We start from the raw sequence: 25,393 nt of genomic DNA, 5'->3' as shown, positions 1-25,393 counted from the left end.
AGAAAAGCATTACAGTTTTCTCCGTCCTATTATTGTTTACTAATTTCTCCCTGAATCCTTTCTTCTCTGTGTCAGGATTCCAATAATATTTGAGTTGGAGTTCATACCTCAGTATGAGGCCAAATAAAAGTTATTTCATGTGTGAGTGTTCTGCAAGTACATCAGTACAAGTAGTGGGAAAAACTACTTTCATTGGAAATGTAACCATAGGACCTAAATGATTTAAGAGGCATGTAAATGTTTTAGAGTATTTGATAAAAATGTTATGTGACTGAATATTACAGAGTATGTAAGTCATGTGAGGTACCATTAAGTAGTTATCTTGTAGTTCTGAGAATGTAAGGATAGGTAGGTGTTATGTTAAAGGAGAGAGTTTAATATATTTACAGAACAAAAAATTGGTAGGAAATCCAAAGTGATGGCAAGGTAGGCCTCCACTCAAAACTCTCAATAAGATATGTAGACTCCTGTAACTCCTAACATGCAGTTCCCAGAAATATGTAGAGGGCCAAAGGTTGAGTTCCTGCAAGATAAAACTATATCTTCTGCTCCACTCCAAGGAAAAGGAACATGTTAAATCAGGGATACCCAAATCAGATAGATTGGACATCTACCAACCCACCTGCTCATCCCTGACATTACACTCTGGTAGAGATTCAGTGACCAAGAACCATTTCAGTACTTTTATGTATAGGTTTTATCATCAAAAGGATTTCTTGTGAGAAAGTTGCTTTAAAGCACCCAGAATTAAGGTTGAAGATTAATAACCCAAATATAATTATCAGCTTGAACACATAATTCTCTATTCATAGGCAGTTGGTGTCTGAACTTTAAGAACTGATAGTTCCGTGGCCAGTATAGAACCTCCTTGTGTACAGGACATCACCAGAGCAGTGTTCTTTGGCACTTTCTCAGACAGCATTGGCAGAAGAAGCATCGCTTCAGTCACAGCTCCCGGACAGCTTTCTAACCCCACATAGAACTCTTCCTTTCCTTTACCCTCTTCTCCCCCTCGTCCTCTTCTATTTTTCTCCCTTTTTGCCATCTCTACTGCCTGCCCTTCACCCTTTCTTGTGGAGCAAGCACTTGGATATATAATTTGAGCAATCAGATGTGAATTTTCCTTGCAGAATACAGAATTCCAGTTTAAATATACCTAACTTCTTTTTTTTAATTTTTATTTATTTTTTTAGTCATACATGACAGTAGAATGCATTTTTAAATATAATACATACATGGAATGTACATACAACAATCATATTGTCTATTCTATTCTGCTGCCCTTCCTATCCTCCCTACTCCTCCCCTCCTCTCCCATCCTTTCTCTCTATCACATCTAATGTGACACATTTTTTTTCTTTTTCTCATTACAACATCGTATATGTATTCTGTATAACAATGAGGTTCTCCTTCCATCTTCTGTGTAACTCCCCTTCTCCCTCTTTTTCCCTCCCACCTCTCTTCCCTATTTAGTGGTAGTCTTCTTCTCATGCGATACCTAACTTCTTAAGGTAAGCCTCCATTAGAATCATGTTTCCTTGGGACCATTAAAATTAAAAAGTCATTTTGGATGAGGAAGCAGGTTGTCATGCATAAGTTGCAAGTGAACTATATAATATGTTGATGGAAGTATAATTTTACTTGTTGTTTGATCATCTGTAATTTTTCAACTTAAATTGTGAGTCTTGTATGCAAAGAGAAATAATACTGTAGCATGAACTGCTATTCACCTGTGTTGGTTTATTTGTCTTTGTGCAACTCTTGGGATAGTACCCACTGTTTTCCACAAGCTAGGCAAGCTCTTGACCATTAAATTGGTACACCCCAATCCCTTGCTGTTGATCACTGAGAGGGAAGTCTTAGTTTGAATTTTTATTTCATGTTAGGATGCTAAGTTCGTAGAGCGCTGCCATGTGCTTATAGCTGCCTCAAAACCTAAATCCTCACTAAAATAATTCACAAATTTTAACTCTCTTCAAAGCACTTTAAATTTTATATTAGGTCTATAGGTTTTTAATTGAAAATATGCTCCTAATAAAAGAGTAAATATTTTCAATTAATAATCATTGTTTAAATACTAGTTCTGTACGATCACATTAGAAATTCAGTTTCATTTTTTTTCTTTTTTGCATGGTATTTGAGGTTGTTATATATGAAATGTCAAAATATTTATCTAGAAACTAAGGATTTCAAATTCAATTTTTTTCATACATATATCTGCTAATATTCACTTTAACTCTGGGCTACATTTCTTTTCTAGAATATAATTGAGAAAATTATGATTTCATTATGTTCTCTTAAACATGAATGTCAGAAAGAACATATAAAATTATCTGGAAATAAAATCTTTGTAAATTTTCTATCAAATTTGGAGAGCAATTTTGCTGTTGTGTAAAAACAAATAAAGATATGTTTAAGTTACCAAGGGTATATATTTCCAAATATGTGTACACTAATTGTAAGTGTGATAGAAATTGGGTATTTATAATTTTTTAATTCAATTATTTTCATTTACTTGTACACAAAATTCTTGTCTTTTGAAGTAGTAACTTTTTGCTACTAAATGCTTAACAAAAAAGTTAGATTATGTAAGCTGACTCAGTGGGAGGAACTTGGTACTACAGTATGCTGTTTCTCTTCTGAACTGTTGCTTCTATTCACTAACAGAACTACTGTCTATGCAGAAAGCATGGAAACTATAGAAGGGCATAATAAATGAATTGGAAGTCCTGTGTGACTTACATTGATCATAAATATTGATAATTTTTGATATATTTTCACCCAAGATTTTTATGTGCATGTAAGTTTTTTCTTTTAAAAATTAGCCAGAATAATAATGATGGAGCAAGAATTACCCTTAGAATATGGCGGATGGCGAAGAGCCTGAGAAGAAAAGAAGAAAAGAAGGAAAGTAGAGGAGCTGCTGGCTGAGAAGTTAGTGCTGCTACATTTTGAAAATAATAAAATGCTTCCTTTTAAATTTGCTCTTATAATGCAAATGCTGTTTGGTGAAACAAAGTTATCTTGAAGTATTAAATTGAATATTTAATGATTTTATTTGAATGACTAATACATGAGTCACTTTCATATTATGTAAGTTGAAAATTTTCAGTTCCTAACTTCATTCAAGTTGTTACACTTTAAATTCTTAAAGCTCAAAGTAATTTCTTAGACCCTTTTCCCTTTTGTAGCCTTGTTATGAGAAATTAACTTTTGATAGGAATATAGATATGCTTGTTTAAGTTTTGAAAATGGGCTGGAATGAGCATCTTTATTTAGCATTGACTGTAATGAATTGTACGTTAAAAATGTGTGTGCTATAATAGAATTTTGAACTGATTATGTCTAACTTGAAGCTAATGTTCAATTAGATACAACTTGCTTTTCATTATAATGTGGAAAAAAGGATTTTTTTTTAAAGAGAGAGTGAGGGGGAGGGGGAGAGAGAGAATTTTTAATGTTTATTTTTTAGTTCTCGGCAGATACAACATCTTTGTTTGTATGTGGTGCTGAGGATCGAACCGGGGCTGCACGCATGCCAGGCGAGCGTGCTACCGCTTGAGCCACATCCCCAGCCCAGAAAAAAGGATTCTTTCCAATAAATTTTTATGTACTTCTGTGTTAAAAAAAGAATTACCCTTAATATAGGGTATAATTAATAATGATTTAAACTATAACAAAAATATGCTTGTTGTCTGTCATCCTAGGAATCTATTCCTCTACCCTGATGTTTTTTAATGTGAAGAGGCATGTTAAAGAGAACTTCTAGTTTCATCTTCAGATTTTTAAATTGATATTATTTTATGTAAATATCTATAAATGTTTTAAATCTGAAAATTTTCTTGACAAAGGAAGAAACACATTAAAAGTAGAGAAGTTTGATTAAGGTTCATTATTGCATTAATTTAGAAAATATGGGAAAGACAGGGAAAATGTTGGTATTTAATAATTAAAACACTGAATTATCCATGCAGCTAGGTCTTCAGCAAGCACTTTATCTTTAACATGTGACTGACATTTATTCCAGTTTGCCTACGTCACCCAGCAAGATTACTGTTGTGTCTTCAACCAAGCAGAAATGAATATGCAAAAAGTTGAAGAGGAAAGAAAGATCCTTATAGTCAAAGAACATCAAGACCTTGATGGAACTGGAATAAGGAAGGGTCACATTGTCATCAAGGTAAGACCCAGAACTAATCTCCTTCTAATGGAAAGGAAGACTCGAATAGTATAAGGTATGGAAACTTCAGGTTTGTTTCATTTTTCATTGTCAAGCATAATATCTTTTGAAAGTCATCATTTGTAACTAAAAACGTTTGCATGTTATGATTTATTTATAGCATGAATTAACATCCTTATTACTTACCTGATCGCTTTTTTGTTGAAGGGTAGAGATCAAGGCATTAAATAAATCCTATTTAATCAGGATCATGATTAAAACTTTTATTTATTACAAGGAACCTCAGAAGGGGTAACCAAGCACTTGTTGGAAGAGAATTCAGTAGTAGATCCAACCTTCATAGAAGACTTCTTGTTGACCTACTGGAGTTTTCTTTCTAGTCCAATGGAAGTGGTAAAAAGTTATTGGAGTGGTTTAATGATTCTAACCTCAGAGGTAAGGTTGCAAATACAGTTTATTTCAGCTCCTAAATATTTAGTACTTTTTAAATATAAGCTTAAAGATACATTTCTCACAACAGTTGTCATTCAAGTTAATGGAATATAAGAAAATATTTAAAAAATTTTATCTTTATTCTCTTAATTAGTCATTCTCATTATAACGTGTTTTGGTGTGGGTCTTCTGTAATTTTGTACATTTGGCTTCCTGTAAGTCTCTTATATTTGATTTTTGATACTATTCTTTAGGATTGGGAAATTTTCTATTATTATCATTGAAAAAACTGTACATTCCTTTGGTTTGTATTTCTGCTCTTTCTTCTATTCTGATAAATCTTAAATTTGGTCTATTCATGTTACGCCATAATTTTTGGATGTTCTGCTCATGGTTTCTTACCATCTTCTCTGCATGTTCAACTCTACTTTTAAGGTTATACATTTTGTCTTCATTGTCTGAGGTTCTCTCTTCCTAGTGGTCTAATCTGTTGAAGATGCTTTCTATTGAATTTATAATTTGGTTTGTTGATTTCTTCATTTAGAGGATTTCTGCTTATTATTTTTAAAATTTTGTTCATGATCTCTAACTCTCTATTGAAATGGTCTTTCACTTTCTGTATTTTTGTTTCATTTCACTCCTTACACTATCCTTTATTTCATACATCAGTTCAACTATGAACTCCTTCTTGGACATTTCTTGAACTCTGATATCAGTGGCTTCTGTTGTTGAAGCATCTTTGTTTGTTTGGGGCACTTTATTTCTTTTTTGCAGTTGTTAGTGTGATTTTCCATCTAAACATATGGATCTAAGAAAGAAAAAATTCTACTCTGTAGACGTATAGTGTCCCTGAAGGTTTCCAGCACTTTGAATTTGCTTTCATTTTGAGTTATTTCAATGTGTTTTGAAAGTGAAGTCAGATGATCATTGAATATCTTCACAAATCCATGGTGTCTCCTGGCAAACAACATATAAATAGTCTGTTTATAAAGTAGATATATGTAGTTCAGAAGATCATTTTCTTTAATAAAATTCTTGTTGAGGTTTGATTTTTATTATTTTATTTTTTTCTTTTTTAGTATTTTGAGGTAAATTGAAACTTAAATATCTCATTTGAAATTAATCTAATCACCAATCTTCAGCACTCAAGAAAACTCGGTGAAACAAATTGCTTTTTCAGATTACTCGAGTAGTGTTATTGTGGGTGAATAATCACTTCAGTGACTTTGAAGGAGATCCTGCAATGACTCGGTTTCTAGCAGAATTTGAAAATAAGCTGGAAAGAGAGGTAGTAGTTGTGATCTTTTTAAGATCAGCTTTCAGTTCATTCATTCCTCCTGTCTAGAATTGACACCACTCTTTTGAACCCTTATAGAAAATGGGCAGATATCTAAGGCTGTTAAACATTGCATGTGAAGCTAAGGCAAAAAGTAGATTGATAACGTTAACAAAACCATCCCGGGATGCTCCTCTGCATTTTCTCTTACTTGGAGGCTCTGAGACAGGATCTGGAATCTTCGTTGACAGTGTTGATTCAGGTAGCACAGTAGCTGGAGCAGGCTTGAAACAGGGGGATCAGGTATGATATTTCTCAGTCTAGATATAAGGGGGAGTTTGGTATTTTTGTTCTTCAGTCAGTGATATTGTAATTTTATAATTTAACTTTTAGATACTATAATTAAATGGTCAAAACTTTGAAAATATTCAGCTGCCAAAAGTCATGGAATTTCTAAGGGATAACACACATCTATCTATCACTGTGAAAAACAATTTATTTGGTAAGTATTTTTGCAGACTTTCATTTTTATCCTTTGCTTGTTTTAAACATTTAAATCTTAATCATGAAAGAAGTAACTTTTATAAGTAGTATTTTATAAATATAGAATATATTTTATAAATATAGAATTCATTTATAAATATATAATTAGACCATTATTTTTTGATCTGTGTTTATTGATAAAATGAAATGTACATATGTTGATAAAATCTAAAATACTATAGATTAAAGGTTTACTGCTGCCTGGCACCTGTATGCCAGCAGCTAAGGTGGCTGGGGAAGGAGGTTCATGAGTTCAAAGCCAACCTCAGCAACTTAGCAAGGTCCTGGCAACTCAGAGAGACCCTGTGTCTAAGTAAATTAGAATAAAAGGACTGGGGATGTATCTCAGTGGTTAAGTGCTTCTGGGTTCAATCCCTGGTATAGAAGAAAATTTAAAATATTTACTGTTATTATTACATTTACTTGGATAGAACAATATACAAAGTAGATTCCTGGTATCAGTCACTGGAGTAATGTTTTTGTGCAGGATTTTCATAGCTGAAGTTTGTACTTCCCAGGTACCCCCAAGTTCTACAGTTGCCTTGTCCTTTTCCAGATATCTTTTTTTTAAAGAGAGAGTGACAGAGGAGAGAGAGAGAGAGAGAGAGAGAGAGAGAGAGAGAGAGAGAATCTTTAATATTTATTTTTTAGTTCTCGGCGGACACAACATCTTTGTTGGTATGTGGTGCTGAGGATCGAACCCGGGCCACACGCATGCCAGGCAAGTGCGCTACCGCCTGAGCCACATCCCCAGCCCACCAGATATCTTATAATTGGCAACATGTGATGTTTCTCTTTGTATATATTTTAGTGTTTAAAGAACTTCTAACAAGACTGTAAGAAGAGAAGAGAAATGGTGCCCCCCACCTTCCCATTATTGGTGATATGAAGGAGGCCAGTGGCTCCTCCATTCCTGATCTTGCTGTAGCTAGAGAACAGGTGATAGGACTTGAAAAAGTAAATTAAAAAGTATAGCTAACACTGTTGGAGAAAGGAACAAGCTAAAGAAGATGCATGGCAAGACTCAGATGAGTATCTTCCCTCACAAACCTTATAAGTAAGTGTCTACAAATTTTCTGTGCATCATTTTATTACTTTACTGTGATAAAACAATATGCTAAGCTCGTGATGTAAATTTTTCACATTATTCTAATATATCAGGAATTTATGGCTGAGCTGTTTTAGAAGTAATATTGAAACAATCATGTGAATATGTTGTTCTTAATCATTATTACAGAAGCTAAGATGCTGAATACTAATAAATTATGATGAACATGGAATTATAATGTGCATAAGAAGGGGAGGAAAGGGTATGTAATAAGCATTATGGGATTCAGATTTGGTTTTGAGGTGGGTAGAGAGGAAATATATGGACCGAAAGGGAAAAGGAAGAGTCAACAGACTTTAAAGTATTCAAAGACTCCAAAAGGATTTTGGAAAAAATTAGAGTTAGTGAGGTGAAACAAAAAGAGGGTGTGCTAAAGAGGGCCTTTTCCTTTCTTTTCTCTCTATTTTAGAGGGACATTTCGAACTTGGATCTCACATGTACAGTAGTTTTAGTCCCATAGTCATCTGATATGAGTAAGTAATCAAGAAAATGAGAGTGCAAAGTTAGACCATCATGCTAGATGTTAAATTGTGGTTGAGAAACATTTCCTAAGAAGACAAATCTTATAGGATGTGCCTCGAATATAATAATAATCATGGCCATTTGTGCCAGGAGTGTCCTAGTCAGCCATGCCTTGGCCTAAAGGCATAGTCATCATTTGATATCATATATTACATCTAATAATTTTGGCAAATTGTGCTTTTCTATGATTGAAAAATAAAGTCCCACTGATGTAACTGGGTATGGTGGTACATACCTTTAATTTAAGCAACTTGGGAGGCTGAGGCAGGAGGATTTCAATTTTGAGGACAGCCTCATTAATTGATGTAGATTTTGTCTCAGAATAAAATTTAAAACAGGCCTTGGTGTGGCTCAATGGAAGAGCATGTTTGTGTTCAATCCCCAATACCTCAAACAAGCAAAACCCACAAATGTGAAGATTTCTATCTTTCAGAGAATGTTAATTAAGAGTGTCTACATGTACATGCACACACCCATATGTGCTTAAATAGAGATTGAATTTTGTCATAGATTTGCCTATGTATTTGGAAGAACTTACGCTACAGTTTTCTTCTTTATGATGCCTTGGTATTTTTTCAACTTGTTTATAAAATCTAGTTAGAAAGCAAATTTGCTTATAATCTAGTTTTTTTGATTGGTATGTTCATTTTGTTTGATCTTTTGATTTGGAAGCACTGATACTTTAAGAAAGAGATCCTTTATAAATAACTTTTATATATTATTAAATCATGTTTAAGATTTCCCCACTGTGATAGTTTTTTATATATAGAAAGGAGTTTATAGACATCAATAATAATTGGTGATTGTCTGGAATCTTAAATGTGCAATTAGAGAATTTTAGCAGAGTAAAAATCAAAGTGAGTCATTGGAGTTCCATTGCCTTTCTGTTATCTAGAAAATGCCAGCATGCACCAGTCTCCTTCTATATGCTCTGTGTATTTAAGAAATAATGTCTTTCAGGGTTTCCTTACATTCAACTGCATAATAATCCCATTCTCCCTTAAAATATTAAAGGATAATATTTTATAATCTAAATCTAAATAGGATAGTTTAGATTTTTTCCTGCTCATTTTACTCACTTTCTTTAGTTCCTGCAAATACGACCATGGAACTTCATCATTTTGATGCAGAACCATTGAATGAGTGAGACAAAATTTATTCTTTTTAGTATGGATTTTCTGAAGTCCATTCCCACCAGACACTAGAGCTCATACTTGCTTGAATCTAGTTTTAGACTGAGAAACTACTATTATTGTAAATGTGTTTTTCTAGTGAAAAAGGCAGGCTGTAGAGACACATTATATTCTTCAGAAACAATAAAGTGAACGAACTTAATACTCTTAAGCAACCATGGCTTTTGCAATTTTCAAGTAAATTAATGACATTCTTACACAAATTGCAAGTTTAATGGGTTATGGCTTATTATTGGTTTATAGCTTACAGATTTTTATCTTGTTGATAATCCACTTTTAATTCTTTCCTCAGTGATATTGGGATTGGTCAGTCTCCAGATGACTGCGTAGTAGGGCTAAGGCAGACAAGGCACATCCCGCCCACATTGCCTGCCAGAGGAACCTTGTCCTCTAGCAATCCTGACTGGCTGCAGTCACATCATCCCATTTTAGACATCAGTACTACTCCCGGTGAGCACCTCCACTACTTATTTTGTTTTCACATTGTCATCTTTTTCCATATTTTTCTTTCTTTGATACCCAGATGCATAGAGTGAGGATGAGCCTTAAATTCCAAATGTCTAGAACCAGTTCTCATTCTACTCTGAAAACTATTTTCATATGGCTATAGGAAATCTAATCTCTCTCAACTTGTTCCCTAATTGATAACATAAATAAAAACACATAATATGAAGTTATTAATAATTCATATCATATAAATAAGAATAGGAAGTATATTTGAGGTCACTGAGGACTTTTCAGAAAAATAAAGATAAAATCTCAATTTAAATTTCTCTTTCTTTGATACCACCCATGGTGTTATTGTGTATATCCTACCATGTACAGATTTGTTTCTGTTTGTCTATTCTTTTAGTTATCTATAGAGAAGATGTGTTCTTACAACTCTAGTATGGAAGAGGTCAAAGTTTCTCACGATCTTTTCTAGGGAGATTCTTTCCAGGTTTCTGGGCATCACCCTATGTTGAAATCCTTTACTTGTGTGTGGTTTTCTTTCCTCCAGATCTGATGTATCAAGTGCTAAGAGTTTTTAAGACTGATCAGCAACACTGATACATCATGATCAGTAAGGATACCACAGCAAATTAAGTGGTCATTCAGGCCATCAGGTAGTTTGCAATTACTGCCAACCCTGATCAGTATTCACTGTGTGAGGTCTCAGTCACACCCAAGAGAGTCATCAAACAGAGAAGACTTCCAGATCAGCTTTCCAAACTTGCCAATACGATGCAACTGAGTGGAAGGTATACACTGTCTCATGGATTTCTTTCCCCTCCTTAAAACCACATCAAAGTCTAATACATGAATACCTTAAGGGTTTTTAAGTGACTAAACATCCCTACATATTAAAAACCAAGAACCACACCATGGATTGTTCTATCATAGTAAATGTACACAACAGACTGCTGGGGGAATTCTTAAGTGCTTACACAAGGGCACTGTGACCTAAAAGGTATTATTAACAGCCAACATATAAGCACTAACTCTTCTGGCTTGCCCTCTAGAATACCTGCTGATAAAACAGAGGGAGCTTGAGGTGCAGTCGCAGAGTTGAGCCCGCTGCTTCCTCCTATTTATATGCGTGCATTCACAAACAGTGATTCTAATCATTTTCTGTGGTGAGCCGTTTCTGTGTACTGTGGCCACCATTACAAGATGGCGCTGGTTTCCACTGTAGTCTGTGACAAACAACTCCTTATCAGAATGAGTTGGCAGGCTGTGACTTGGCACCCTATGAGAAAAGTCCACGTGGCAGTTGTGCATTGGGGCTTTATGTGCTTTATCAAGGCTGGGGAGCTCGGGTGAGGTAGTAGTAGTAGGAGTAGTAATAGGAGTAATAATAGGAGTAGTAGTAGAAAGAGAAACAAGCTAAAAGACATGTCAAAACAAAGGCCTGAATAAACTGCTGAAAGAAGATTCCTGAGTTGCGTCTTCCTTGCGGGCAAGGGGTCGCGACAATTTTCAATCATCATTTGCTCCCACAGACCTGATTTTCAAGGAACTTCCTTATTTTAGGCTGAGATATCTATGACAGTGTATTTGGCAGAATAACTCTGTCTAGTCAGTCATTGTGCATCACACTACAGAAACCACCTCTGAATGCTGGAAGCAAATTCCAGTTGCTACAGAGCTTGTTTGCTTGCTGTATAAGTGCCTGTACCCCATGGTACATGGAAGAAGGCAGTGCTGATTTTGTCATTCTTTTCAGTGACATTTCTGTTGTTGGGGATATGTAATTTTACTTTCAAACCACAACTAACTAGAAGTTGGAAAGAAGTAGTTTGATATTGAATCTCAAATAATTACTAGATTCAATAAAGACTGAAAAGTGAGTTTTCAAAAAAGTAACATTATCCTATTTTTCTTCTGGAGGGTTCTGTTGTGCTCAAATTTTCCTTGTTATAGATCTAAACTACCACTGACTTTGGTCAAAATTTGTTTTATAGCTATCAATTATAATATTCATAATCTTCAGTTTTATTTCCACCCTCAATAGTAGTAAATATTTTTATTTTAGGAAGTGGGTTTTTCTCAATTATCATTTGAATGTACACTGATATATTTGTAATCAGATGGAATTCTTCAGATTGCCAGTGAGCTCCAAGTTCATTATTCACATTCCTTATTCAAAAAATATATGTGTGGATCTCTGTCATAAGCTTAATGTGTAATCAAAATGGAGAGCATTCTATCTGTGAATGCCCAAAGCCCAGTATGCATTGTTTTTTGCCATAGATATTTTGTGAAATTTTCAAAAGACCAGCTTAATGGGACCTTCACTCTTTCTTCATTTACAGAATTTTAATTAGAGAAAACATCTGCCCTCCCAAAAAGGGAGGAAGGAAGGAGTTTGAGATGAAGGGAGAAAATAGTTATTTAGTTATAATATATTTATAATTAGTTATAATTTATTTATATGCTGTTTTCAATAAGTTGCTTAAAATGAGATGGACTAGGTGTGAGTTCTGCTTTAGGGTTGTTGTCATAAGATCACATGAAGGAATAACTGTTAGGTTTCTTGGGGATTTTTTTTAATTAAATGATCTTGAACTGATCTAATCTGGGCCCCTCAATGGTCAGATTTTTTTTTTATTCTTGGAAAATGGAGTAATGTTCCTGATATGACTTTTTCTGCTCATGCATAGAGCCTGTACCTTTTGTTAAACTTAGAAATAACTATTTTTCTCATCCATAGAAGAAAGGATGGAATGTTTTAGACAGCAGAAAAGGAATGGTGAAAAAGTATCTCAGTCAGTAATAATGAAATCCCAAGTGATTTGTTCTTTTTTTTCTGACTTCTGGGTTCTGTTTTCTACCAATGGATTCAGCAACTGCACAGTCTATCATGGGTACACAGAGCTCTTCCAGGATTCAATTCTGTATTCTGTCAAGCCTCCCCTAGGAAGTAGGATTATGTTTTACAGATATCATGAGGCTTCTGCTTAGGCTGGACTACATCTAACACACTTCTGCTTTCATAGGTATTATCTGAAAAACAACATGGAGACAGAAGTGCTTTGTTCAGATGAGGATGCTCAGGAGTTTTTATGAGAAGGTCAAGTTTCGCTCCTTCAGCTCAGTACTTTGGAAGTTGCCACCCAGCTCTCCATGCAGAGTTTTTAACTCTTCTGCAACATTGAGCCTACTGAATAGATAGATGATTTATTGAAACTTAAGTCACAATCCAGCTGTCACAACATGAAGAAATTTGAAGGAGTCATTAACCAGGAAATATTTTGGGTGGCATCTGAAATTCTTTGAGAGACAAACCAGCTGAAGAGGATGAAGCTCATTAAGCATTTTATCAAGATAGCATTGCACCTTAGAGAATGCAAGAATTTTAACTCAAAGTTTGCAATCATCAGGTAAGATCACATATCACTCTTAAGATTCAGTGTAGGTTACAGATAAGAAATCATCTCCTTCTAGGGATATCATATAATTTTATAAAATGTGGTAGTTTATAAATGACTGAGGTTTTTAATACCATGCTGGTAATCAAACTTTTGCTAGATTGTCACTGACACTCAGTGAAATTTTATCTGATTCTTAATCCTTACCTTCAAGAACCTCTCATATGTTGATTTGGAGACTGGACATTTGAAATCCATCACATTTTATTTATTTTTTTTAAACTTGGACTGTGTGCTAACTATTTGAGCTGCTGGAAACATCAATTAACCTCCTTTTAAAATAATAATAACACAAGGAATTATCAAGATTAATTGATATGATGTATGTGAAATTCTATTGGAGAGTATGAAGCTGCATAACAATAAATGTTAATTTTCCTCCCCTTTAAGTGCTTAGATTGAACCTAGTAGAAAGTGCAAATGAAAAAATAGTTATTTTAATATTAAATGTGACTGTAAAGTTAATCATTTTTATCTGCTGGGAGTTTGATCATGGTGTCATGACTAATGTGTCTTTTGTTTAAATTTCTTACTGGAGAACATTTTCCTACTCTGTTTTATTAAATGCTTGCTGTGAGCCAAACACTGTTCTATTTGGAGGAAAAGCAACAATACTTGTATTCTAGAGGTTTTTCTGATGGTCTGCTAGTCAGCTTTCATTGCTGTAACAATGTTGCTATGAAGCTTTTTATAAAGAGGAAAGGTTTATATTGCCTCACAGTTTGGGAGGTTTCAGGTGGTGGTCATTTGCCTCTGTTGCTTTTTAGCCTGTGTTGAGGAAACAAGTGCATGTGGTGGACCAAAGCTACTTACCTCATGCCTCCGACAGGAAAATCAGATAAAGAAAGAATTCAGGGTCCCAGCATCAACTTTTAGATATACTTCAGTGACCTAAGACATCTCTCTAATCCCTCCTCTTAAAGACACCCTCTATCAACTTCCAATAGCACTATGGAGGAGGGACTGAGCTCATACTCACAGCCCTTTGAGGACTTGTGGGACCTACACTCTAGCAGATAATAAAGAGATCAGGGGAGTATAAAGGGAAGAAGAATCCAACCCACAGTCTTGGCCCTGACTCTGATTCTATCTGGCATTCTCATCACCCAGGATTACCCAAGTTTCCTCTGCATGACTCTATACATTGCCAGACATGGAAAGCATCCATGCAGATGTATTTATCAGTAAATAAGCAGTGCAGTGTTTTGCTTCATTCATTTCAGAAGAGATCATTTACATGAATCCCCCTTTTCTTTCTTCCTCTCTCAGTGGCCTAAACCTGGCACCAGTGGCTAGACTGTGAGCAACCTGGGAAAAACTTCCCAATAAATATGAAAACCTATTTCAGGATCTCCAAGACCTATTTGACCCTTCAAGGAACATGGCAAAATACTGCGATGTCCTCAAAAGTCAAAACCTGCAACCTCTCATAATTCCTCTATTCCCAGTTATCAAGGAGGATCTCACATTCCTTCATGAAGGTAAATGCAAGGTATGGGAGTTCCACCTTCACTTGTAGCAGTATATAATAGATGCCATGTGATTTCCATTTTCTTATCTGCCAACTACAGGAAATGATTCAAACCTAGATGGGCTGGTCAACTTTGAGAAGCTCAGGGTGATTGCAAAAGAGATCTGGCAAGTTGGCCGAATGGCTTCAGTTAACGTTGACCCAGATCTCATGTTCAGGACGAGGTGAGAGATTTACCTCCAGTGGCACATGCGAGACTAGAGAGCTTAAGCTTAGAGTTTTCATACAAATGAAGAAATTTTATATATTTATATCTGCAGAATTGCAGATATTATATTAGAATGTACCAAGAATCACCATCAAAAAATTCATTTTGGAGTAGATGTCTTACTTGGCATCATGTGTAATTTTGACTATTCGTAAAAAGTTTGTCCTTCAACTATTTTTAAGTGAACATGAATCACAGATATTTATTCCTTATATATTAGGACACTTTCTTGTAAATATGTAAATATCCCAAACAGTATTGTCTCCTTATTCACATGATAGATTTACATGTCACCTTAGTGAAAAATAACTAGGAGACAAAATAAGTCAATATTTTTCTAGAACAAAAATAAATATGTTTGTCTTTTGAACCAAAAAAAATTGTGTCTAGTAAGGTGGTGCGTGGAATGATTATGCAGTTCAATGTTTGTGGACTTGTAAAAGGGCTTTTGCAGAAGTTTAGACCTTTATTTCTGAACATGTGTTCTCCTTGTCTATTTCTGCACCTGTGCTTCAATCTTCATGGTTCTCATGTAAAGGAAGAAGAAATGGGAGAAGAGTTTGGGTTAAGTGGTGGAGGACTTCCATAGCCACACATAGTTCTTGCTCAGTTCATTGCATTATTTTCCTACCTGCTATATTTTTTGACAATTTGCATTGTTTGAAATCTCTTTCTCTAACAGAATTTTAGATGTCAAACTGACTTCAAGTTTAATCTGTTGGGGCCTGTGCTTTTGAAGTCATTATCCATGAGATCTGTGAAATGATTGATGATTATTTGGGGAACTATGGCCAGACATATTTCTAGGCTCTCAGAAAAAAATTAATATAATCTGTGTCTTGAAATGAGGAGAGCCCAAAGAAGGGGAATGGAAGAAGAATATTAGAAATAAAAATTGTGCAATTTAAATACTATTGCACAGATATTTTAGTACAAATGAATAAAATAACAGGTGCCCGCAGAGTTAAAATCACATGTTTACAGGTTAATGAAACACAGTTTCCATTATATATAAAACAATATATTTTAAAAATGATTTTTAACAATTCATGTGCTAAACAGTTTATGTATGTAGATGATCACATTTGCATGATTGTTATATTAACAGATTTATTATATTATTATAAAAACTCATCACATTCAACCCAAGGAATATGAAAACAATTGAGAATAGTGGAGCTAATTTTATTTGAATCTTTAAAACACCATTTTTAGGAGATGTAAAGATAATACAAGGCTGAATGATTATAGCCTTGAATTCTTGCATGAGCTTTATTATATAATTGTTCACTTTCTTCTATATAAACATTTGAATGCTCTGTAGAGGAGAATATTAGAATTTCCTAATTGAATCAGAATGAGTGCCAAACATATTGTTCTGTATGTATTGTGTGTAATTCTTTTTAAACAAAAAAAAAAGATTTATCATCTGCAGTATTCTTTGATCCATTTAACAGTTTGCTTAGGGAATGGGGCATGTGACCTTTCAAATGTAGAATACATATATAGTTTCTGGAAGTTTCCAATAGATAAAATTACCCCATGCTCAAGTGAGTTGCATATGGACCTTTCCATCCTTCAGGTCTCTCAGCCAGGGTAGAACAAATGCAACAGTGCTGGAGGTGGCTCAGACAGGTGGTCCTAAAATATGGGCATGCCGAAGTTACTTAATCAACACCAAAAAGCTTTATGAAGATGGGCAGAGAGTTCTAAAATTGAAGCAGTACCTGTCCAATCTGGAGCTGGAGATGGATGAGGAGAGTCTTCACGTGATGTCTCTGCAGTGTGAGCCAGCAACCAACACACGTGAGTTTTTTTCTGGAAATGTTTGCAGACTCTGACTGCCATGTGTGTTTGTTTCCTGTGCAGTGCCATGCATGGTGACAGGATAAGGTCGAGTGTTGACAAGTATGTTTCTAGTCCTCAAGTGCACTAACCTTTCCCCTGTCCTTGATGAAGCTTTTGTGTCCAGCTGAGTTAGTGTATGGAGGACAAGACATACTCAGTTTGTTTGGTTTCATTCCACTGTAGCCAGTACTCATTTACAGGACACATTGGCAGATGCAGTTCAAATTTGCATTGCTTGTTTTCTTACCAAAATACTCACAAAGCATTGTGCAACCTGAGGGGTTGGGGCCTCACAGGTCAGAGGACACAGGGCTGGATGTTGTACTGTGTCATGTATATCCATAGCCCATATGGTTCCAAGCCACATATTCAGCTGTTATTTAAAACAATAATTCTACCACCCAGTGGGCCACAACTTAGCCTGAGGTGTAGGTCCTCAGCATTTTAAAAGGTTGGCCTAACTATGAGCCAGGCTTGATAGATCACATGTGTAGTTAGTCCTGGCTACACAGGAGGACTAGGACAGAAGATCATGAGCCCAGGAGTTTTAAGCCAGTCTGGATATCAAAGAGAGATGCATTTCTCTAAAAATAAAAAATAAGGACCTCAGGGCTGGGGATGTGGCTCAAGTGGTAGCACACTTGCCTGGTATGCATGGGGCGCTGGGTTCGATCCTCAACACCACATAAAAAAATAAAATAAAGATATTGTGTCCACCTAAAACTAAAAAATAGATATTTTAAAAAAAGAAGGACTTCAGAATATAGCTCAGTGGTAGAGCGCTTGACTATCATGTAGAATTCCTTGGGCTAGTCTCAATCAATGTACACTAAACAAATGCATTTTTCATTTAGAACAATTTTGTGCCTTGTATGTAAAGGTGTGAAAAATAATGTTGTACAAAATTTAAACGTTAAATAGATTAATTTAGAAGATTCACAGTTAGGAACTTTATGTCATGGTGAAGAGCTTGCTCTATTCAGGGAGAGCGCTCTGATTTCAAATCCTGCTTACAACACTGACTAACAATGTGACCTTGGAAGAGTTACTTTTCTTTCCTTATTCCAAGCTTCTGAGTGTGTCACCTGAGGGAAGAACATGACATTGAATTGTTTAGATATTAAGATTCTATGTGCTTAACATTTAATTGTCCCAGTAAACTGGTTTGCCCTTTTTCTACCATGGAATTTTTTGAATAGTGTAATACATAAGCAATTGTTCATTATTTGCTTACATATATAATTCTCTATAGAAGAAGTTGATAGTCAATAGGTTATAGTTTGTAGAATTTATTAAATCAAAAGTTAGCTCAGATGTGTCCAGTAGTTTTGGATGTCATTTTACAAAATTATTCCTGGTGATTTTCCTGTTGCAGCTTTTACCCCATTCAGGGAACACAAACCATACTCCTTCCTATTTTTTTATTTGGTGTTTTCCTATGTAATCTTCCTCAAGATTATTAATTTCCTTAATTAAATATCTTTAATCTTTATCCTGCCAGTGCTCTCTCATTTTCTGTAACTAGGCTCCCCCTCTCAATTTCTGGCCTTTATAAGTAACGGGTGGGAGAGATGGGTATTTTAGTATTCTGACATCAGAAAAGACTCTTGTAGTTCTACAATTTTCTTCTACATAGCTACTAACATTTTAATTTTTTTGTAATAATTTCAAACCAAACATTTTCCAGTGCCTAAGAATCCTGGTAACAAAAATCCTGTTGTATCCAAGACCTCTTAGGACAGAGTCACAGCAGAAGGGACATTCCCCATCCACATAAGGTCAACTACACACTGCAGGTTCCCAATGTAGTCCTCAATACTTTAAGGAACAAGGTGTCTGAGAAGGATCTCCCACCTTTTGGTAAGTGATGAAACTCATTTCCCCCTTCCTTTTCCTCAAAGTGAGTTTTATTATTGTTTCTGAAAATTTGTTGTTTTATACTTACACCCTGTGGTTGGGTTCATTCCAACTTTGTTTTATTTTTTGGTGTTATGTTTTGCTGTGCTTTACAGATTAGTTAAAAAAAATGTTTATCTGGACTAACTTGCCTATCATGCTTGAATTTCTTTGTGATTATTATCTCCAAACTAAACAAATACTCAGCAAGTTACACTTTATTTTTTACCAGTGATCAGACAGTTTTTAAACATAATATATTATTAAATAACATTTTTTGGTCTTGGCAAAATAAGTAAATAAATGTACAAGTTACACATTTAGTAACTTAATTTTTCTAGTAATGAGTTTATGTCCATATATGATTTTTCAACTAGTTTTGCCTTATAATCAATGAATTGTAGAAATATAGTCACAATATTTTCAGCTATGTGATCTGTGTGGAATTGATTATGTTTCTTTTTTATTCTACTATGGTACTGGGGATGGAACTCTGGGCCTTGTGCATGGTAGGCATGAAGGTGACTTCTTTTTATTGAATCACTGATTCTGAAACTTGGGAGCAGTGAGAATACATCTAATGCCTGAATGTCAAACAGAAAAAAACATTTTTAATTTTTCCCATTGAAAATAACTCTTCTAGGGCTGGGATTGTGGCTCACAGGTAGAGCACTCACCTAGCATATTTGGGTTCTAGGTTCAATCCTGAGCACCACATAAAAAAATAAAGATATTGTGTCCACCTGTAACTAAAAAAATGTTAAAAAAGAAACTTATCTACTGGCACATCACTTTTTCTGAGGCTGGCCTTGAACTCATGATCCTCATGCCTCAGCCTTCAGAGCTGCTGGAATTGCAGGCGTGTGTCATTGCCCCCAGACCCAGTGTCCCTTTATGGGTTATAATACTAGTGTAATTCAAAGCCAAGGGAGCTAAAATTACTCAAGTTATGTCGTGGTTTCTGCATCATTTCATAGCTTTTATGACAGTATAAATACACTTATGGCAGTATACATACACACACACACACACACACACACACACACACTCTCAAACACAGATGTATGTGTCCCTTTTTAACATTTAATTACATGATTTAGCTCCATCCGATTAAACACTTACTTTAATGTTGTATTCACTTTGTTAATGAAACCCTACTTCAATGGTGATAATCCACGGCTACTTTCTTTGTTGCTTGTATTTGGTGGACTTCATTCTGATGTTGTGAACCTAGAATGTCTAACTTATGTCATTTTATTTCTCATGCAGGTCATCCTTTGGCTCCCAGTGGTACTGTATATAATTTTTCAGATTCTGGTCACAGTGAAATTTCTTCATGATCCAGTCTTCTCAGCAATTCTTCTTTTGACTCTGTGCCAGTCTTGTTCTAGAGGCATCCTGTCAGCATTGTGGAAACAAATTTTGGTGTGGCAGGAAATAATGGTAGACCATGACTAAACCCTGTCTACCTCTGAGGGTAGATGGCTTTCCTTAGCATTCTTTCACATCCCTTCTTCCAAGTCTCTGTTAAGAAGGAGTTCCATGTTGATTATTAAGGGCCATTTTTTTTGTTAAGCCTACTGCTTGGCAGTTAAGCTTCTATACACTGTGGTTTTGTTTTGGAAGCAGAGGGTGACAGTATGCTATAGACCTCTTCATTGATGTAAGCTGTTTTCCTTAAGTATTTTTGTATTTATATTTGATAAACAGAAATTTAGACATTCGAGTTTTATGACATCTGCTGTCTTACCTGCAAATACCAAGAATGACTTAAATGGAAAAGTGTGCCTTTTTTCTCTGCAAATTGTTTTGCTTCAAGTTGTGATAACAATTTAAGGTTTTCAAAGTGTGTGCTTTTTTATGTGAAAGATAGATGAATAATAAAACCGGTTTTGGAATTGTTTACAAAACTTCAAATTAGTGACATATGACTACACTACTTCCCTAAAGTCTTGAAACTTTTACAAACACCCCTTCCCAAACACGCCTGAATGTGCACATATTCCACATAAACATTCAAAGAATTTTCATCACTCTCAGTTTGGGTAAATCTGAAAATCAGTTTGGGTAAATCTGAAAGAATTAAATTAAAATATTGATTACAACTCTATTCACACTTGTACTGGAATAGAAATCTCCATTTGGGGTAATCTGAGAGGACTATGGAAGAGTGGAGAGTTGGGAATTAGAAGCAAAGTCCTCTCAGAAAACTTATGAATCTCCATTTTCCTCCTAAATGGACCCTTCCAAAGCACATTTAAACATGTCCCAGAAGCTCCCATTAAGACACACCACCATGGATCCCATGTCTCCTCCTTGAGTCTTTCCTATCTCATCTTCCTTCCAGAGCTACATATGCTGGCCCTCTCCTTTTATTCTCTCTCCCTCCCTTTCAGGTATCTCTGAACTGGCTTCCACCCATCATTCCATCTGTAGTATTAATGTCTCAAGGCCTCTACTCCACTAGGTCCTTTGAATATTTTGGAATTCTTTCTTAATTCATTGAGCTGCATGTACAATGTTGAGTATTTCCTCCTTCTGAAAACATTGTCTGCCACCACTGGTTTTTTCTCCTGCTACTCTGGCCCCTCCTTCTCAGCCATATTTTCTGGCACAATATATAACATTTATGCCTTGGTTTCTGGAGTTTTTGTCTTGACTTTGCTCCTTTTCACTATACACTCTTTTCCTAGGAAAACACACCCAAGCCTTGTTATCATCATCATATAAAACTTAAAAATCACATCTCCACACCAGATACTATAAGGTATCAGTCAAGATATCCAGCTGCCTATTTAGTACCTATCTTAGCTTTTACCCCTTGTCCTTGTCCAACAGTCCCCACCTCAGTGAATGATACCACAATTCTTTCAGTTGTCCACACCCAGAAGCCTTGAAATGATTCATGTCATCTCTTACCTGCCACCCCATATTCACTTATAACCCAATCCTGTCCATTTTGCCTACAAACATTCCAAATAACCTTTATCTTTAACTCACCATTGCTCTCCAAACATGTGATACATTCCCAGATCCACAGTAATCTTTTCAAGGCAAAGATGACCAACTTGCTTAAACATTTCTGGCTTACAAGTCATGCAAATCTATCCTGTGCCTGCTTCTTATGTGTTCCATTACTTCCCCCTTCAGCTAGAAAGATTCTGATCTTTACTTCCTTGGACTTTCTGTTCCCCTTCCCATAGGGCCTTTAGGTAATTCCTGATCCATAGTATATAAGCTTCATAGGGCAGGGGCCTTATGCTTTTTACTGGTCACCATAATCCCTAGCACAGTGTCTGCAATTAAATGCCTTAAAAATCTTTCCAATATATGAATATCTATGTTTGCTCTTCTGGCTGAACACTTACTTGGCATATATTTATATGCTAGACAATTGGAAATGCAAGACACAAAAGTTAGACATAGAAATAAGATCTGGGAACTGTCCTCATATAACTCATAATCTGAGGAATGGGAAAATGAACATGAACCACCAGGGAAATTATGTAATACAAAAAGGAGAAATTCAAAAATGGACTCTGAAAAAGTTTCTCTTTGAAAAGGTAGCTAGAAAGGCCAGAAAATAACTGTTGTGTACTTAAAAGGCAAACTGATAGTTTAGAATGAAATTTCTCATAAAGGAAAGTTTGACACTGGGTCACGCACTATAATGAGACACAGAATATGAGCAATGCAGTATTGAACTTGGGAAGGAGATTATCATTTATTAAGAGGACTGTGGACTAAGTAAAGAATATCAATGAAAAGTACCCCATGGAAGTTCTGGTTAAAGGATATTAGAAGAATAATTAACTGATGTGTATGTCACACAAACACACACATATTCTGTTTAAAGTTATATGCCATCCTAGTTCTTTATTATACAGTCAAACTTCATTATTGCTCTCATTTTTTTCAGCAGAACGCTAATAAACACAACTTCCTTTTATGAAAAGCATATGGAGTGCATCTTTTAGGGTAAGAACAAAGCTCTTATAGCAAGGAATCCAATAGTACAATGACTTAAAGAACAAATACATTCTTTGTATTATTGAATAATGGCCCAGTGTGATTAGGCCAGTTTGGGGTGATTCATTGACATTCTTGGTTTTCTTTGTATTTTTTGTTCCCTATTCCCTTTGACCACTGTTGATATCTGCTCAGACAAAGCTGCAATAAGCTTCAGACTAGGTTCCAGAAAACAAGACAGGAACCAGAAGATAGATGAGGTGCTGACCCAAAATGGTCCATCTTTCCTTGCAAATATATTTACATGGTAAGAAAGGCTGGGGACGTGGTTCAACAGGCCAGCCATGAGCAGCATCATACCTGTATTACCATCAGACAAATACATAGAGCCAATCCTTGTCTCTGTGTTATGATAGAGCCTTTTGCACTTTCAACATTCCCTGCCTCTGGCTGATCCCATCACTATCAAGTCTCTGTACATCCCTGTCTAGAACAGTCACCCTCCATGGCACCTGATACTGGATCAGACTCTTACCTCACACCCAATTTTGGGTGGAAATATATAAACTGTTGACAGCATTGTGAAGGAAAAGCAGCCCTCTGAAGTCTATAACCTAAGGGACTAGAGAGGAAAAGGCATATGTTACAGGGAAAGAAGTTACTACCCAGTAAAAAAGCAGATCAATATCTGAGGTAACACCAGGGAAGCAAAGACAGTATATGTCAGGTATAATAGGCACAAGGAGGGAGGCTTCAAAAAACAGTGTGCATCCCAATACAAAAAATGAAGAGGAAAGAAAGTAAAGGAGAATGGAGTTCACTGGTAAAAGTATATGTGTGATTTCTTTGTGTGTGTGTGTGTGTGTGTGTGTGTGTGTGTGTGAACACAAAAATGTGCAGTGTTCCTTGGAAAATTACTATTACAACATGACATAGTAAACTGTGTGAAGTTCCTTGTTTCCATTGTAATTTTAATATTTCCTTCAGCAGAAAAATTTCCATATGCATTGACCATGATAACTTCTAGTGTCTCTGAAGTATTGGTTCCATCCAATTATTCCCTAAATGATGCAATATGCCCTGGCTGAAGAGGGCCACATCTGTATTTGCAGATCTTTGGAATTCTGAGGCAGGCTAATGTCATTTTCCATGTAGCCAGGGAATATATACACATCCTGTCTCCAAACATAGAAAGGCTTGGGATGTGATGTAAGTGCTGTTGTTCTTGCCAAGAACACACATGTCCCTGTGTACAACTACCAGGACCACAAAACAATCAAAAAGTTTCAAACAACATAAATATTCACCTGCAATTAAATATAATTTAAAGGTTAATTTTGAAAATAAAATTCTATCCATAAACTCTCTCTCTCTCACACACACACACATACACACACGTACACCTCAATAATTTAAATTGTGTATACATCTCTATATGCATTTATACATTCCAGATACAAATCCTATGTCAAGTATGACCTTTCTAAATTTTTTTTCCAATTCAGTTGCTCATCTTTTTTCCACTTAGCAGTCTTTTTCCCAAAAATCTAATTAAATATACCATAGAACTAAAAAAATGCAGTCAATAATTTATAATTGAAAGATATTTCATATATATATATATATATATATATAATATTTCATCCATCAATGAGCAAATATACTTTTTATCTCCACAGCAAGGCTCATTGTCTAAAATAGACCATATCTTACACAACAAAGGAAGTCCTAATAAATACAAAATAATAGATAATACTCTGCATTCTCTCAGATCACAATGGAATGAAATTAGATATCAATGATAAAGTAAAATATCTAACAAATGGAGACTAAATAATACACTATTGATTGGTGAATGGACAGTTGAAGAAATCAAGGGTGAAATACAAAAAAAATTTCTTAGAGGTAAATGGGAACACTTATACAACATGTCAAGATCTCTAACACTACATCTCAAAGCCCTAGAAAAAGAACAAATCAACACCAAAAGCAGTAAAGACAGTAAATAAATAAAATCAGAGCTGAAACCAATGAAATTCAAACAAAAGAAACATGTGAAATAAAGGACAAGACAAAAAGATGTTCTTTGAAAAATAAAATAGATAAACCTCTGTCCATGCTAATGAAGGGAAAACGATAAAACAGTCAGATTATTAAAACACAAGATGAAGAAGGAAATATCACTGCCACAGTCCCACGTGCCTCTCCTGGTATTCCAGTGACCGGTCTGCAGTGTCTGGTAAGCTCATGGTCCTGGTTTCCTGGATGAGGTTCTGATGTGCCCAGGAGTCCATGTGTATCTGATTTAATTTAGTGAATGCACAGGGAGTAATTTTTTACTAACCTGATTCACTTATGTATCAATTTGTGCCTTATGCTGCTGCTGCACAGCTGGGTCATTGCCTTCTTTCTTATTTTTTTTTGTGTGTGAGTCTGGGGATTGAACCTCGTAGCATGGCATGTTTCCACTTTATTTTGAGATGGGAACTCACTAAGTTGCCTAGGCTGGCCTGACACCAGTGATCCTCCTGCCTCAGCTTCCTGTGAGGTTAGGATTACAGACATGCACCATTGTGCCCAGTTGGGTTAATTCTTTCCAGTAAGTTTTGTATACCCAGCATCTGGTGGTTATACACTTGGTCTGTCAAGGTATGCGTCATTCTGCCTCATCACTTGCACTCAGAAGTGTGTAGCCCAGGGAAATCTGCTGCTTTATAAAACAGGGTAGCTCAGGTATGGGCAGTGTTCTTCTGCATAGTGTGGAATGGCTTGGAGC

This window comes from Urocitellus parryii, chromosome 7 (assembly GCF_045843805.1).
Source record: "Urocitellus parryii isolate mUroPar1 chromosome 7, mUroPar1.hap1, whole genome shotgun sequence".
Classification (NCBI taxonomy): domain Eukaryota; kingdom Metazoa; phylum Chordata; class Mammalia; order Rodentia; family Sciuridae; genus Urocitellus; species Urocitellus parryii.
This window is presented reverse-complemented; position numbering follows the sequence as displayed.